Below are 17,437 nucleotides of genomic sequence, written 5' to 3'. Positions count from 1 at the left end.
AATACTGAGTCCCAATGAGAGCAGAATTATGCCAGACTTGGGCAATCTTGGGGATTCAGGGCATTTGTATGTTAATCTTAATCCCAGCGATGCTTTGACACATGGCTGAGTGAGTATTTAGACTGAGATGTTGGATTTTCTGTGTATAAGACCTGCAACAAGATTGGATGATTTAAATCACTGCATCATAGTTTTGGTTTGTAAGTGGAATCCAAAACTCCTCTGTAGTCTGATTGTAGTTAGTAACTACGCTTGCATCCACATTTAAATGAATAAATTGAGCCACTGCTAAAAGGCGTTCGAACAAGGGACAGGCTTAGCGAGTGCCCTGCCCTCTTGTCTCAGGAGTCGGTTGGATAATGTGGCGGGGCTCACCCTGAGGTGCAGGGATCTCACTGCAGGGCCAGATGACACTCGTGCAGGTCGACTCTGTCGGGCACAAAGCCCAGCTGACTTGTTCAGCAGAGCTAAGCCAGCAGCGACTGCCGGGGGGGGGAGGGGGGGGTTAGAGGTTAGCATAAGCCGCTCTGGGCCACCGCAGCCCATTGACTCCGAACAGCAGGGTCAGCTGTGGGGCCGCGGGACCACTCTGCGAGGAAGCGCACGCAAACTAAAAGACGTCAACAAGAGAAACATGACAGGAGTAAAATAAGAAAACATTGCGGAGAACCCTTACATGAGGATTATGACAGTTTACAGCACAGAGAGCAGGGAGGGATTGTATCAAAGTCACACAGCTTTAACAAAAGCACAGTACTCAATGTGACCGCTGCTTTGGTTTCCCTGTCTTTCTCAGGGGCTGTTGAGGTGTTGTGGTCTTTTTTTCACAATTGAATGATCTTTTTGTTTTTTTGTTCATGGCGATTTTTCTTTAGTAGGTAGAATAGCTGAAATGTCCTATCAACCTTGAACTATCATTAATTGTTAAGGAATTATGCTGAAAGTTACTTCTGCAATGATTTAGATCTTTTCCATGCAAGCCAAAGCAAACAAAAAAAGCCTCATTATCATTATGGGTTCATTATTATTGCTGCGTGAGCTGTCCATTAACATATGTATTTGTCATACTCGGGCACTTCATCAAATGACACCATGACTACTGTAGCGGAGACGCTGCCAATATGTATTTCATTTTCATATCAGCTCAGTGACAGGAAAAATACATTATGAAATCAAGACCAAACACATGTTTGCCGACATGTTAATGAGGCTCCGGTCGCCGAGAGAGACAGAGCGGCTATACTGATACATCTTTTTAGCCCGGGGCATGATAACAGCAGTGTCAATTTCTTATGCGAGTCCCTCAAGGCTGCCGGCACCAGAAGATACTTCAGATGGAGAGGCGGTCGGGGTGTGTGTGTAGGGGGGTGGAGGGCTCCTCCCTGAACGCCGCCTCACCGTACGAAAAGATAATTGTCTCCTCCTCACCCGGAGAGGCAGGTGTATTTCTGTGACCTATACCAGGTACTCTTCCCCTCTCGTGCACAGCCTGAGATGTCACAGCAGTTTGCCGTAATTACTTCTGCTGATAGAGGTGAGAGAGGACATTTGCATCAGATGAGGCGCCGAGTGGTCGGGTCTCCCCCACTCGCCGCGTGCAGCGTTTAATGTCACCGTAATCTCTAAAGGTTAGCATTGGCAGCCCTCCTGTATATCTGCACAACGAGCTGAATCAGTGGTTTGGAAATAGGTTTGACATTGAGTTCGGGTAAATGCAGGAACACACACACACACACACACACACAGTCACAAACACAAGGAGAGAAACGCTGGAAGAGAAACATTGTGTATCTTCACTTAATCTGATCTTTTCTGGTGTACTTCTACACTTAGACTGTGGATGAGATTGGCAGGGTCAGGCCCGGACTTCTTAACACAGCCTTCTTCTCTTTAGACTCTTTAGACTGTACAGATAAACACACAGAGTGAGTGCTCCTTACTCTCTTATACAGAGAGGGTTGTCACCTTTAAGAACCTGCTCACCACTGCTGCAATTTGCACTAAGATGTGTTTAACCCTGCATTTACCAGTTCTTCATTCATTCCATCTGAGGTAATTACGATTTCCCTAAAACCTATGTGAAATATTTGTATTAAAAAGATTCACAGAAATTTGAACATACTTTCACACAATAAAACATCAGCTTTATTACAACAACATGGTTATAACAGGAGCTCATAGGTTGCTAGGCGATGTAAACTCACATTGTTTTGAAGAGATGGGAAATGATGAAGCCTGTGCTGCAGCTTCAGAAAGTGTTCAATGGTGGAAGCTACTTGTCCTAAAAAAAAATATGTTGCCGTCCAAGCCTCCAAGCCTCCATGCCCAGGCCCACCCGCAGAAATGGCTGGGCCCCTGAAAGGCTCGGTGAATGGGCCCTACCAGGACATGATTTGAATCAATGTATGTACATTCGATCAGTGGTGTTAGCGCTAGCCTCCTGGCTGACATTAGCTCCCTCTGGGCACGCTTACATCGGTAACATAACAATAAAAAAGTTCATATTATTTTGAGAAGAACATTTTGAAACATGGTCGTTTTACTGAAGCAACTATAAATAGAAATGTTTGTTTCCGTTACTTTAAATGCCACTCAAAAGGCAAAGGCCAGAACCTCAGCACCCTCTGCATGCAGAGTTCAGACTTCTGCCAACAGGGAGGAGGTTCACTCGTGTTAAGAGGACCAAATCTAACAGATACCTGAGGTTGTTTGTCCCATCTGCAGTTGGGTTTTTAAATAAGCTGTAGGCATTGTTGCCTTTACACTTTTACTATGTTGGTCTTTGTGTCCCTTATCTCCCTCACGTCCATCATGATGATATCCATGTGTTGTGTTTTATATGTATTTATGTCTTTAGGATGTATCACCTGTATGGACCTCTGTTGCAAACCAAATTGCCCCTCTGGGACAATAAAGATTTTCCAATCCATTCCATCCAGTCCAAGGGTAATGGTGAGTATTTAGGTTTTTTAAAAATGTGGTCATTGTTGCTTTAAATTAGGATGGACCATGTTTTATTTGGCCCTCCCAATGAGACTGGGTCCCAGAGAGCTTCCCCCTTTATCTTCCACATCCTGCGTTTCCCAGCCCTAGATTTGATATTTAACATACAGCCTGGTTATAAAAATACAAAAGTGAATGTAGATGATTTTGCCAATTTTAAAATGAGTCATTGACTATTGCACAAGTGCAGGCAGCCAATGTTCATATACAACAATCACGCTAGTTTTAGAACACTTAAAATAAAACACTTAACAAACCTACAGGCTGTAATTCAGAACCATCTCTGGACCCACTGAACAGTTGTTCACTGATGCTGCAGAGGTGTAACGTCAAGAAGTGCTTCATCTCTCCGTCTCTGTGCCATCTCTTCTATTCCTCCCATCTCCCACTCCAAGAGAACCATCCTGCCTGCCTCAGTCTCTAAATCCCACACCTCCCAGAGCATACGCGTCTGTTCATCACACTTTCTCCTTTCCCTTCTTCTCTTTTTGTTTCTGGGATTCTGGTGACATTTTCAAACTGCCAGATCCTTGCCTTGAGACATTTGTGCATGTGCCCACACCTCTCCGCCCCCTGGAAAAAAAAAATAAAAAATCACACCTAAATACACACACAGAGAATGCAGATACACACACACACTCCTTGCCTGGAGCCGGGCCCCTCTGTGCTCATCTACCTCAGAGAAGCTGGAGCTTGGCATAGAGAAGGAGGCTCCGGTGGATTCTGTGCTCCGCCTGCCAATGCTGCTCTTTTGATCTGCAGCCAGCTGATGACAGATCTACATTAAGCTCATAGTCTTCTCTCCCTCGCTCTGCTTCTCCTCTCCTCCAGCCTGACACCGGGGCGAAATGTTGCTGTAAGTCCATGAGCATCGGTGGGAATCGACATCTCGAGGGGTCGACCCCGTGAGTCTCCTCTCACACCAAAATGAGAGAAATATAGAACCCTGAGTGGGTTTTTCAGCTCGCAGAGGAAAGCCATGTGGGTGTAAGCCAAAGATAGTGTCAGACCAACCATCCAGGAGGAGGCTTTGCACTTCTCTGATGAGCACCCTCAAGTTTCGGAGGAAATAAATCACCATATTTGTGCACATATAATACAATGTTAATAATGTATGTACCTGATCACCCTGTTAGCTGACACCTATAATGTACAGCTGCTCCGCTAACTGTCATCCCTCCTTTTTTCTTTCACGTTTTTCTCTCTCTTCAGCTTTTGCTGTCAATATAGAGAGAAATGTGAAAACATGTATGTTAGTCATCAATGTAGAAATATTTTTAGTGTTACCTAAAAGTTGTAAATTCTACTTCTACTTTTGATTAATTTAAAAACTCCTTCAAAGGACATGACTTAAGTTAGTTAACTTCCATTCACAGTACCGTTATTCATGTCATAAGCTTCTCTATAAGGATACAATACCAACAATACAATCACACGAGTCAGGGTGACAACATATTGCTGTATCCATATTTTGTCCTTCCCCTTATTTAGCAAAACCTTACAGGTCGTGTCTCTCTGCTGTTTGACTGGTTTTGTGACACATCCTCTCTCTGGATTCCTAAATCATCCAATGAGCAGAAGACCTGTTCTTTTTTAACGCCATATGGTCATAAACATCCAATATCTCCAACAGAGTGGCAGCAGATAAAACAGAACTGTCACATTCTTCACTTGAAGCAGAGTTGAGTTTACAGATGTCACATTAAAAACAGGCAACAGTCCTCACAAGTATGAAAAGGTTTGGTTCAAAATACAGACAAAGGCTTTAAATAACGGTGGACTTCACTCGGAAAAAAAAAAGGCTCAGTCAACATGGATATCACATGAGAGGAGAAGGGGAAAGTAGTGAGAGAGGTGAAACTCTTCAGGACATGTAAAAACACTTAAAAAGGAGGGAAAACAAAAGGGTATGAGGTGAAGATATCAGAAGCAATAGGAGACATTAGTATGCAAAAATAAAACTGGAATATAAATTAAACAATGACAAAAAAACAATCCACTAGAAAATAAAAACCTACAACCTTCAGCCTTAGTTATCCTGTTATCAAACCTCAAGCAGCACTAGATGGTCCCAAACTAATGCTAGCTGTGGCTCTATCTGACGGCCAAATGGTGTCAATGCACGGCCCATGCACTCCATCCAATAGGTCTTATGTGTCCGGGCTGAGTGTCAGCAGCGTGCTAGTTTCTCCTTAATCATTGCATTTTAGTGATGTTCTTTGCAATGTGTTGTTAATGCATGTTCAAGGTGCAATTACTATGAAAGTGCAATTTACTGCTCTATCCTCAAAGAAGAGTGCTCTCTGAGGCTGCAAAAATGGACGTTTGTAGTCGTCTGTGATGGAGTCCTCTTGAGTCTAAAGTGAATTCTGGTCCTGAGTGACTCACACCGGAAACCAGACACTTAGCTTAATGTGTCCGACTAACAGCAGACACTATTTCATAACACTCTCTTCACTCAAGGGACATTTCCAAGCATAAGAAAACTCATTGTTATACAGTATTTTCTCAAAGTGGGTTTTCTTTGGCCTTGGAAAAAAAAAATTCATGATTTGGAGGTAAATTTGGTCTGCTGTAATTAGTTCCATAAAAAAAAAAAAAAGCTGCCAAAAAACAGTGCAGCATATTGTGTTTCTTAGCCAAACACTCCTCTGGTGCAGCTCAAAATTAATTACAAAATGAAAAGCTTTTCAAACAGGAAGGGAGTCTGACGAGCTTTTCTTGTTCTGTGCCTGAATTCTTTCAGAAAAATTTTGAGAATGCCTCGCCAATTACAGATGCATTGAAAGCTGCGATATCTGCCAGGGTTATATGATTTCAGAAGATGGAAAACAAAACACAGCTGTACTTCACCACAGACATTTGGATAACACACCACTGTGCAATATGACAATCAGGCGTCTTGCTTCCACACATCCAAAAGTGTGAATCTGCCGAACAAAATCGTCAACCAAAACCACCACAATTTACTGGCAGACCAGTCGTCATCATTGGACCAACGAGTCTGCTTAGTTGCTTGCAAAGTAGACGTTCAGAAATTGTACTCAGCCACCTCAGTGTTTGCATTCCAATGCATTTTTCTAGCGGGTATACGTGCTGGTGAAAAATAGTGCTTTACAATGTAGCAGAATGAGAGTAATCACACAGGATGCATGGCTAACAGCTGCAGATGAACGAAGAGTGACGGGCAGTGATGGAAGCTCGGCATTAGAGAAACACAACCAGCTGTTATTTCTAAAGGGGATCATCTGCTTATTACCGCCATATCCAGCAGGAATTTCTCGCCTTTGCTTTATGTGGCGTGGCAGGCCGATTTAACTGATGTGCAACTGTGTGCTGAAAGGTGAAAACACGGTCTCTCAGACATCCCCCCCCCCCCCCCCGACGCTGTGATTGAGTGTATAAATTTAAAAAAGTGAGGGATGAGGGATGGCAGAGAGTGTTTGGTTGGAGCCGACTGTATTGTTGGTGTTTGTCATTAAGGAGCCATCCTTTGATTCAGCGGGGCAATGCCTTTGTGTGGGCTGCAAATTGGCAATCGGCCTACCACATTACCATTCTAATGGTCACTGTAAGGGGTCTGTGAGGAGGTCACGGCCTGCCTCGGCGGAGGAGAGAGCCCTATTATGTTACACCCTTAAAGATCATCGTTTTTGTTGGGTGTATAGGAGAATAGAAGCGCGCACAAACACAAACATCACATGATTTCAGCTGCAGATGTAGATATTTAATCAAGCTGTCTTTTGTAGTAAGACCCTCAGTCTCCCCAGACAATGGCGTTGTATCTGGACACGTGACACACGGTGAGAATGGGACTGAACAGATTAAGAGTAACCACAAAGAGTCAGCGTGAATGTGGGCATGAGAGGGAGACAGAATGATGTGCAGCAGGCTAGCAGTGAATATGTCACTCGAACCAGAACACTCCTCTAAACTCGTCGTCTGCATTCAGTGGCTGCACCTGCTGTCAGGAGCTTCACACATTATCTCTATCAGGAACCGGACTTACAAATGTCAGCTTCAATGAACACACACCATGTCTTTCAAGCACCCTGTGATTGTGGTGCTTCAAAATGTAACAGTTAAAGGTCACTTAGGCAAATGTCAAAGACTTCTGAACACAAAGATAATGATTTGGCTTTGATTAACTGCTCTCACTGACATATAGTCCATCCTAGCTTTGGATCAGATTTATGCGTTTTAAGCATTTGGTGCTTTCACACACGCCCCAAAATCCTGAAAAATTCCTGAAATTTTCAGGAGTGTGAATGCAATTGGCCCCAACTTTTTTCTGTCAGTTCCATCGAAAATGTCTTTGTGAAGTCGGGGTAAGTTGAAACGGGAGAGCAGCAGGTAAAAGTCAGGAAAATTCACCAAGGGCTAGCAGGACTGGCGGATGACGTTAACTTCACATTACCAGTGAGTGACTTGGGCAATCGTCATGCATGTAGTGAAGCTGCTTCATACTCCTTTCTGCTTGCCAGAATGTTCGTCTCCACTCTTTTCTCCACTCAGTCGAATATGACAAATAACATGCAACATTGTTTAAAGGGAAAAAAAGAAAAAACATCACCACCAGTCATCAAAGCTCAGTCAGACTTTGCTTTGCTAGACATACTGGATATCTTGTCAACTCTACTCTTGGAATGTCCTTTCTAGGTCCCGCCCCGCCCCCTGAGACCCACATGTAAAACTTTACACTGTGAGGGACGCGTGATGAACAACTTGAACTCTCACCCTAAGAAGAGGATGTGTCCTCCCATTCTGAAGTGTAAAGCTAACTCCGAAATGCCTTTGACCTGCATTCCCTTGGTCCATTTGGCACATCCTCAAAAATCAACGCGTCACACATGCCTGATGCAGGATACACATGACTGGTAGGGGCAGTGAAGAGTGTGATGGGATGTGACAGAGTCAACACAGCAGCAGGGACAGATACATATTTTAATATAGTATTTAGAAGAAATTATATATTTTAAGAAAATGTTTTTTTTTGTTTTTTTTTTACAGAGAACTCATTGGGATTTCTGCACTCCTACACCCTGTCTCTGTGCTACATATTTTGCTTGATGCTGCCATTTCCTTTGACAAGCATGTGTTCATTTCCTGCCATAATATAGTAAGCCTGCACTGTTTGCAATATTCTTTCAAAGCCAGCTTCACCAGCCTTCCCTGATTTGAAATCTTAGCACACAGTCTTGCTCTGAGCCATGCTGTCCCGCAGAAGAAACAGCTGTTTGCATGAATCTTTAATGCACAGCCACATTGGCATGGCATTGAAGCAGATGAGAAATTGGAGGATCACCTCAATCCCTGATTTAAGCTGTTTCAAGTCTCCGCTGTTTCAGAATGTCAAACGTCTCATTTACTGGAGTGCACCACTTAAAAATGTTAAAGGTTAGAAAAACAAAAACAGCTACAGCCACAGCACTTTAGCCAAAGTGTGACGCAGAGTTCCTTCAGTGGTTTGTAGAGCATGTGGGCAGAGTGCAGACGGAACAGAGAGAATCAGCTTTTCATCGTCTGGAATCACAAGGCTTTGCAAATCAAATGTCTGACATGGGAACAGAAAAATGTTTGAAATTCATATTTCAAAGTAAAAGCCAATATTTTTAAACTGTGCAGTATCACAAAGCCAGGTTTACAAAGAATTTGAAGCATTTTCCTTTACTTCCCTTTGGTGAAATGAAAGTACTCATAAGATTATCACAAGGTTTAGTAAAAAGTACACTAATGTACATAACCAAGTCTGACCCCTTTACAATTTCTTTTTATTGTTGTATCAGAGAATCTACATGTAGCTCTTTAAGACTTTTTCTTAGGCTGGCTACACAAATCGATTTTAAAATCCTAACCAAGTTTAAAGATGTGGGAGACCACAGACATAAGGAGAGTTTCCACCTATTTTTAACATTTTAATCCTCCAAACGTGACTTCAGAATAAAAACAAATATGGAGCACGATGGACGTTGTCAGCTGGCTGTCCTGTCATGCATTCTGTTTCGCAGTGAAAAACAAAAAATAAGAAAAAGACTATGGGTTAAATCCTGGTTGAGAAGTTGTGTTTATGTTCACTGCCATGAGCTGTAAAAGTAAGCAACTCCCGGATTGTAACGTTTCCTGGTCTGCACGCTCTCATTGGTCTGTTATTGGTATTCTGTCGTAGGCAGCCTGATTGATTAAATGTCAAACTTGCTTGTTATTTTCGATTCAAGATGGGGGAGGCTCCGACTCGATAGGGAGCAGTAAAAAAAAAAATCATATAGGCAACACTCTTGAGGAATATTTGGACAAATAACTGGTTGTGACATGTCTCAAATCAGGCCACACCCCCATGATCTTTGGTCTGAAATCGGAGCTAGCTTAAGTTCATTAAAACTAACATAATGCGCTTTTAATGCACCACAAATCAAGTGACAGCCTTTACAGCCAATAGGAAGGTGTCTCTCCAGAGTTGCTGTGTCAGGTCAGTTGGAGACAGTGGGAGAAATGGTCACATTTTACTGGGGGAACCAGTATCTGACCCTAACACAGAAGCTTTGGTTCCAGGTTCCCCCAGTAAAATGAGTCCATTTCCACCACTGCTCCTAACAGTACATATTTAGTATTTTCTGTGGTAGCAATTAGATGTTTTAAGTTAAGTTTAACGACGATATAAAGTCATTACCAGAAACATGATTAATTTAGTCGCCTAATTAGTGGTTGGCAAAACAATTGCAATTATGTGGAAATTTTTGCTTCCACAGAGTAACATTGAACAGTGGTGTTGGCACGTTTATGAACACAATAACAGAGAGTCACATAGAGCTGCAGTGACAGCCAATACCTCAGAGCTGCGCATAATATCGAGGTGATGAATTGACTTCACCTGTGTGCAAACCAATAATAAGCACGGCTGTCTGAGAGCTGAGAAGCTCCAGCATATTGAAAGAAAAACACACAACCCACACACACACACACACACACACATTGTGTTGTTGGTCTGTCAGAGTGTTTTGTGGTCTTAATTTAGAGGGATATTTAGAGGTCCCTCTGGATTTGGCATCCAACCCAAAGAGTAAGTATTTCTCCTCGTTTTATATTTCTCTGCAAAAAAGCACTTTGGAGAAATAAGCTAAAGAGTCAACACCGTAAGCTGGATATGCTGCCCAGCACAGAAGAGCAACGCGGCTGTCAATATGGCTGCGAGTTTACAATTGTTGTGCTTGCCGACTGCTGTCTGTATCACACAAGTGTGAAAAGCAATAACACCACCAAAGTGCAACTGTTGGCGGTCAATATTTTCTCTCCCTGATAAACCCTCTGGGCAGCAGCGTTCCCTCATCTAGCCAACACAAACACAGCTTTGCAGTTTCAATCTGTCACAGTGTGTGAATATCAAGTCAGGAAGGGGGGGGGGGGGATTCAAAATGTAAACCCTGGTTTTTTACCACTCTGCATTCTCAAGTTTCACAGAGGAATCATCCAAATGTGAAGTTTAAGGATTGCCTGAGATAAAGTCACGCTCCTCAGCAGTGTCAGCGGGGTTAAAAAGAACTCCCCGCTGAAAGCAAATTAGTCTCCACGGCTGTTCCGCTGCGACTTTGATTCAGTTTACCTTTTTCTCATGTCACTCCTCTGCGGGGGGAACGTTTTATGAAAAAGCAATCTGAGGCAGCTACTGTGAGCTAGACAAGAAATGTGTAATCGAGCACAGCACACACTCTAGAGATGCAAAAACAGAAAGAAGTAGAGAGAAGAAACGTACCTGGAAGAAGTCAGATGTGTTTGTGGGGGAGAGTCTGCAGGCTGAGCTGGACGAGATGCATGAACACGTCTGGCTCAGAGTTATCTGAGAAACAAAAAAAAGACACGTGACATGTCAGTGTGATTACACAGCTGTGTGACATCTGGAGCAACTAATCGAATGTATGAATCCATACTCTATACAATCTCAGCTCATATGGATGCACGTACGAGTGGGGCATGTGAAATGTGTCATTTTAAAGTTTAATATAATAATTAAAAAAAACTTTCATTAAAACAATGCAGCTCAAAGTGCCTCAGAATGAAGAATGAAGAATGAAAATAAAATTAAAATTAAAAACCAGGATAAAGTGCTGTAATGATAACATGGTATGTAAAACCCAGTTCATGTAATTATTAAAGATGGAATTGGATCCAAAATCAACTGTGATGCCTAAGACAACATGGAGACAATTATTTGTTGTACAAAACAGATTTGAAATAAAACACATTAAATGCACGAAATTCCACCTCGTGATATCATTACATTAAAGGCACAGTATGTCAATTTTGCCACCAGGGGGCTCTCAATCAATACAATGACAACAAGATGAAGTCGAAGCTATAGCGGGGAATCATGGGAGTGATTCTCTCTGCTACTCCATCCCCAAGCCCGATGAAAACTAACTCCGCGTTGAGCGTTTATGAACGGGCGAAACCTACCTGAGGAAGAGAATATGTTTACCGACGATGTATCCAAGTGTAATTGAAATGCCGTTTTGTTCACAGCAGCACAGACAGCAACAGTACGGCAGCTTTCAGTAGCAGCTCACACTTCCTTGTGTAGCGGTGTTTGAACTTACATCCGGTGTTGCCATGGCAACGATAAACATGTCGTGTCTGACTCGTCGTGTTACAACTATAAAATTACGGATATCTCTGGCTTTGATAACGGTTGGAAATATTTGAGGTAATGTAAGGGTAACTTTTTTTTAGGTTTAGTCAATTTTTTATTAATTCAGATATTTTGATGTAAACATTCTACGGAAAGGTTTTTTGTTAGAAGAGCCAGAATTAACTAAGGCTAAAAAGAAGAGATAATAACCCCCCCCACACCCACACACCCACAGAGCTACAAGTTACATTCAGTGACTCACAATCTCAGTCAACAGCAGCTGCAGACTCCAATTCCACAACGTCTTACTTTTTGAAAAAAAAAAAAAAAAAACAGATCTCTAGAGCCCCTTGAGGAGAAAGCAGCGCTGCGCCGAGGACGTCCAGGAACGCTTACTGTCGCCGTCTCTCTGCCGCGCTCACACACTGACGGCTGTGACGGTGGGGGCAAGGCTCGGCGCTCCCTCACAGAGGCAGGGTAATTGGCTCGAGATGATGGGCCATAAACATACATCACAGGGGCGGTGAAGCGCTGAGCAGACAGCTAACTAAGGCTCTCTTTTCTACTGCGTGGCTCTTGTTTGTCATACACACACACACACACACACACACACACACACACACACACTTACTGTCTCTCATTCTCGGAATATTCACGCTCTTTGAACTCACACGCTTGCCCATCATTACTACCACACAGAGAGAAATAACAGCTCTCCTTTCTTTCAATTTCTCACCACAAAGCTGTGGCGGCACACTCCGCTCGGACCTTTTGCATATTTTTGGGCATCTTGACCCAGAGGACGCTCCCTCCTGCCATTATCATGCACTGATATATAATAGGCGCCATCCATTCAAAATGCATCATCACCATAACGGATAGGATGCCCCCCTCTCTCACCATTACTAGCACCAGGCACAGTGCTGGATAATAGGCTATCCTTTCCTGCGGTGCTATCGCCATGCCGCAGACTTTTCCCTCCATTACCATAACGCTCCTGTCATAATAAGCAGGGAGAGCCTCCCAGTCATGACCACAGCTCGCCGGGAGGAGGTCACTCGTGTCAGATTGTTTGCTCACACACGGGTAATTGGAAGAAATAAGGCCGGGCTGAAGGGAAATAGCGGCCGAGCTCCTCTTTCTTCCTTCGTGCGAGGCAGCATTTTTCTGTACTGCTGAGCCATTTGATGTGTTTGAAAAAAGCGAGGAAATAATAATAAGAGATGTGGGATACGGCGCCAGTTAATTTGGCCTGCTCAATTGCTGCTGTTTGCACCATCCCATGATGATGTATCATAATGGATGCTTCCTCACTATTCTGCATTCTCACATTCCAATCTGAGGATTTTGTGAATAAGATCCACTTCATTCATCAAACACTTTTCTTTTTATGGGATTTACACATTTAGTTTCAGAGGTCTAGCATTACCGCCTTTCCCCACCCCACTTCAGAGACAAGCAGCAACCTAAAGATCCCCCTAACTCCCTCGGCAGACTGGAACTTCAAGGGGAAGGGTAAAAGCGATGGCATGGGGAGGGAGGGACAAGAGGGGGGTCCAGGCAATACGCTCATTATTCAGGAAGACACTCGAGGCCACAGGAAATAGCACACTTCATTTTTCTTGTCAAACTCCGGCTGGCTTTAATGGCGCGCTCACAGCGAGTGGTGAGACAAAGGGATGGCGTGGCCGCACCTGAGACGTGGGAGGAGTGCCGATAGAGATTGAGGCCGACATCACAGCAGCAGCAGCAGCCACCGTACATTTAGCTCAAAAGCAGACCAAACAGATCCGGTGAGGCTGCTGAATGTGTCACAGGCCGGAATAAATTCATCTCACCTTTCAGAGAGAAAGTAGAGTAAGGTTTGCTTACAAAGAGGAAAATGAAATATTGTCTCAATTATACTCTAACTGTAGAGGGGCGCAGATGTTCCTTTTGTTCCTCCCATTCCACATCCTCCTGAACCGTCCCTCATTATTGCCTTCATTACCGGCGCCGTCGATACGGCGGGTGGCTGCCAGAAAACCTGGATGTACCCACAACTCATCATCCAAACAACAATTAATCATCCGCCCAGCAATTACACACCTTCCACAATACCACTCATTGATTTCGGACACACGCGCTGAACGCTTTTTTCTGTTCCTTATTTTTTGCACAAGAGGCTTCTGTGAGCGAGGCTGTAGCACGCTGCAGGCCATGCAAAGCAATCTTCTCCCGCCCCATATATCCGCTGGACTGGAACTGTGTTTTTGATCACAGAGATGATGGGGCAGGTGTTTTTTGTGCGGCTACATGTCAGGAAGAGGCCTCGTTCCATCGCGCTCCACTCTCCAGGCGTGGCAGCAGGGCCGTGCTATCAGACAGTCTCTTTTGTTGAGCTCCTAATTGGGGTAATTTATTGTCCTAACAGGCGGAGCAGCTGTGGCTTTACAGCGTAGCACCAATTAAATCCAGATGCTGGCATGAAAGGATGGGTCTGAACGTGACTCGGGGACCAATCGCTAATATTAACTCGGATCTCTGCGAGATGAACGAGACGAGCTGTGGCGAGAGATTCCCTTTAATGCATCGCTATCGTGCTGATATAGAAAAATCCTGATGAGAAAACAGTCACAATCAGATTTCAGGCAGACGATATGAATTATTTCTAACAATGGATGCAATTATCTGGTAGATTAAACGGTGAAACAAAAAACTGCAGGGGACTCCTGACAGCCATGGTGCCCAGACTGCGACTGATATTGCAACTACTCTTCTGGACTCTTGTTCTGGTTTCAGTGTTGTTAAAGACGACAAAATGGCTCCAGTAGAGGATCAGGTGAATTTGAGCAGGAGATCTGGGGAATATGAGGGAGCAACTGAAAGAAACCAGGTCGCTGTGAAGATTCCTCCAGGGCAGGGATAACCCCGACATACTGCTCTTGCCCCGGCTGCCTCTCCAGCCGGGGCTCTTTAGACGAAGAGCCCCGGGGACAGACACAAATGTGAGTAACACAGAGAGGATGGAGTCAGCGCCGAGGTCACCACCTCAGAGCTGCAGCGGGAAAAAAAGACAAACCGCGGATACACAAGCGGATCCTTGGGCCTTAAAATTCAAAGTGAAGAGACAATGAGTAATGAGAGCACGTTGGCCAGGTTCTCCTTTTTATGTTCATTCGTCTTCTCTGTTCGGTTTTAATGAAGTGTTTGTCCGCTCTGCCATTGTTTACTCTTAATGGAGAGTGTTTGTTGATGTAATGTGCTCAGCCTACGACAAGTTAAACATCCTAATGGCTTCTGTATTGTACATTTTTCACACATCCTGACATGCTGCTTGTGTCTACTTTATCTTCATCAGAAAAGTGCCGTTAATGTGTCGCAACTGCAAAGGAAGTGGGAAACACTGAAGCACATTCACAAGGGTGGATGTTACTACTTTAAGAGGAGTATAAGAGAAATACAAAAAAAATAACATGTCTTCACATTTCTTAAACCATTCGGGTATTTACCTGAGTGAGACAAGATGATACAGATTTTTCTGTCACTCTGCCATGTGAAAGTCCCATCCCCACAAAGAATTATAGGACATTGCCATTTTTAGAAAATGCATCTCCAGGTTTCAAACAGCAAAAAGGCCCACAAAGAGTGGTCTTATTTTTTACTTCAACTGGAAAGTGTTCAGCGGACCAACAGTCAACACATAAATGATCACTTCTTGCCTGTGAATTATGATCGTATTTATGCCAATCATTACCAAATTTTACTCTTATAGTTGGCCTGGTTTAAGATTTGGAGGTGGTATATTAGAGTGATCTGTTTGTTTGAACAAATGTAATGCAATTCTTATTTACACCCACACCCCATCCTTTTCTTAACTAAGAAGTTTTGGTGTCTTCACCAAATAACAATACAACAATTTCACAACAATAATGCAGTTTTTTTTTATTCCTACAGTTTTTCACATCGTTATGTACCAAAGTGTCTCTTACTGAATTCAAGAATCTAATTTGAAAACACTCCTATTGAGAAAGTAGAAAGTTGTTGTATGGGTTGGAGGACTTCTTCAAATTAAGTCAAACCTGTACTTTATTTTTTAATAATTAATTGAAAATTACAGATCCATAGTCACATTTGTAACTGAAAGCTGGAGAAAGCAAAAGATTGCAACCACTGTCCAAATGGTTTAAAAACATTACCAACGTATTTGTGCGATTCAGACGGTGTGCACGAGTTTGCATGTCATTTTTGGTATCAGATTGATGAATAAAATGTTAAACTTGTGACAACCCTACCAAAGAGACGAGATGCTTATTTGAAACATCACCTGCTACTTGTCCTGTGATACGGTGTAAAGTCTTTAAACAGTAAATTTAATTAGTAGTGAAAGGCAGTGTGAAGAAAGTTTCACACAGAGGAGGTATTAGCCTTTTCTTGCAACACCTGTCTTAAAGGCTTCCTCCTCTTCAGGGGGGAAAAAAAAAAAGTAGCAGCGGTAGATGGACTTGTACGTCTCTGAAGCACCTTCCTCCATTAGAATTCACCTTACCTCGGAGCTCCTCTGAATCCTATTACTTTCCTCATCGTACAACTGACTTTAAACCTCGGAGACAATATAAAATACCTGTTTGCTGTAGCCTTGACAACAGTAGCTCTTCTCTGTCTTTGCCTCAACCTCTCTGCCCCCCCCCCTCCTCTTCTTTACTCTCAGAGAAGAAGGAGTCGGACTCTGTTTGCGAGCAGAGAGCCGTAAGCGGTGGCGACTGCATGGCGTGTAAAACCTCCGTGCTTCACGAGGATAAAGAGCTCTGACCCAATTAGTCGTCTTTGTTAAATAAAACTCCACCGGCCCCCGTTTAAACCGCCACATACTCCCCCCCCCCACCCACCTCCACCCCTTCACACTCTCCCCCTCCCCTGCTTGTGTTTTTACAGCACAGAGTGATTACAGATTTAATTAGCTGAGGACCTTGCTTCAGGGAGACTCCTAAATCCATATTGATATTTGTGCAGAGTTCGGAGATAGAGGCCGGGGCTCAGCAATGATGACTTACGAGGGAGGCTGAAGGAAAACATAATGAAAAGATGGTTTGCAACTTTGCCCCCCCCCCCCCCCCCCCCCCCCCCGGAAGCTAATCACTCTGTAGCAGGAAGATGTTGAGAATTATGCATCGAGAGCAGGGAGCTGATCAATGCTGACTTAATGCCACAGCCTTGGATGTAAACAGGGCTGCTGTCGAGTTCAGCAGCTTTTTTCTGCTTCTGACATGTGAGGGTTTTCTGCTCCTGCCAAAATGTATCATCTGTCTGCACACCTACTTTCAAACACCTGGACCACACGATAAGAACAGGGTTACAGTTAAATAGACTTGACTAACATGGGTGCTCACATTGATGACTTAATTTGAGGTAAACAACTAAAATGCGGGGTTAAAAATGACAGAAAAATCATGTTTGTGGTCTACAGTTCTACAAGCAATTTAGAGGTCACTTTTATGCAAAGAGCTAGAGAAAGTGCAACACAAGCAAGGATCTGGAGAGGAGGAAACAACGTCGGTAGCTGCTAATGAATCAAAATTTCTGATGGAAAAAGTCGTTGTAAAGAGCAAGAGGTCGGGAACATCAGCCGTAACACAATCCCGACACCCATCAGCTTCATTCTCACAATGTTTGAGCTTTTTCTAAGTCTCTATTAATAAATATCTGCAAATAAGTGCATCTAACAATCCAGCTGTAGACATCATCTCTTAACTTCATTAAAATTCTCTCACCTGAAGTTTCTCATCAGAAATTAAACAATGACAGGTTCGGCTGCTCCAAACCTTTAATGTCCTT

The 17,437-nt window shown here is 43.4% G+C and overlaps 1 protein-coding gene across 1 annotated transcript in view; it reads right to left on the bottom strand.

Moving 5' to 3' along the window:
• Window positions 1-17,437, bottom strand: part of mgat4c (mgat4 family member C) — a 103,593-nt gene that overhangs the window by 48,517 nt on the left and 37,639 nt on the right. Inside the window, exon 3 of the mRNA XM_061035998.1 lies at window positions 10,751-10,834. The gene's annotated coding sequence lies outside the window, so the exon portion shown is untranslated. The remainder of the gene's footprint in view (window positions 1-10,750; window positions 10,835-17,437) is intronic.

Source organism: Labrus mixtus, chromosome 4 (genome assembly GCF_963584025.1).
Source record: "Labrus mixtus chromosome 4, fLabMix1.1, whole genome shotgun sequence".
In the NCBI taxonomy this organism is placed as follows: Eukaryota; Metazoa; Chordata; class Actinopteri; order Labriformes; family Labridae; genus Labrus; species Labrus mixtus.
This window is presented reverse-complemented; position numbering and strand designations above follow the sequence as displayed.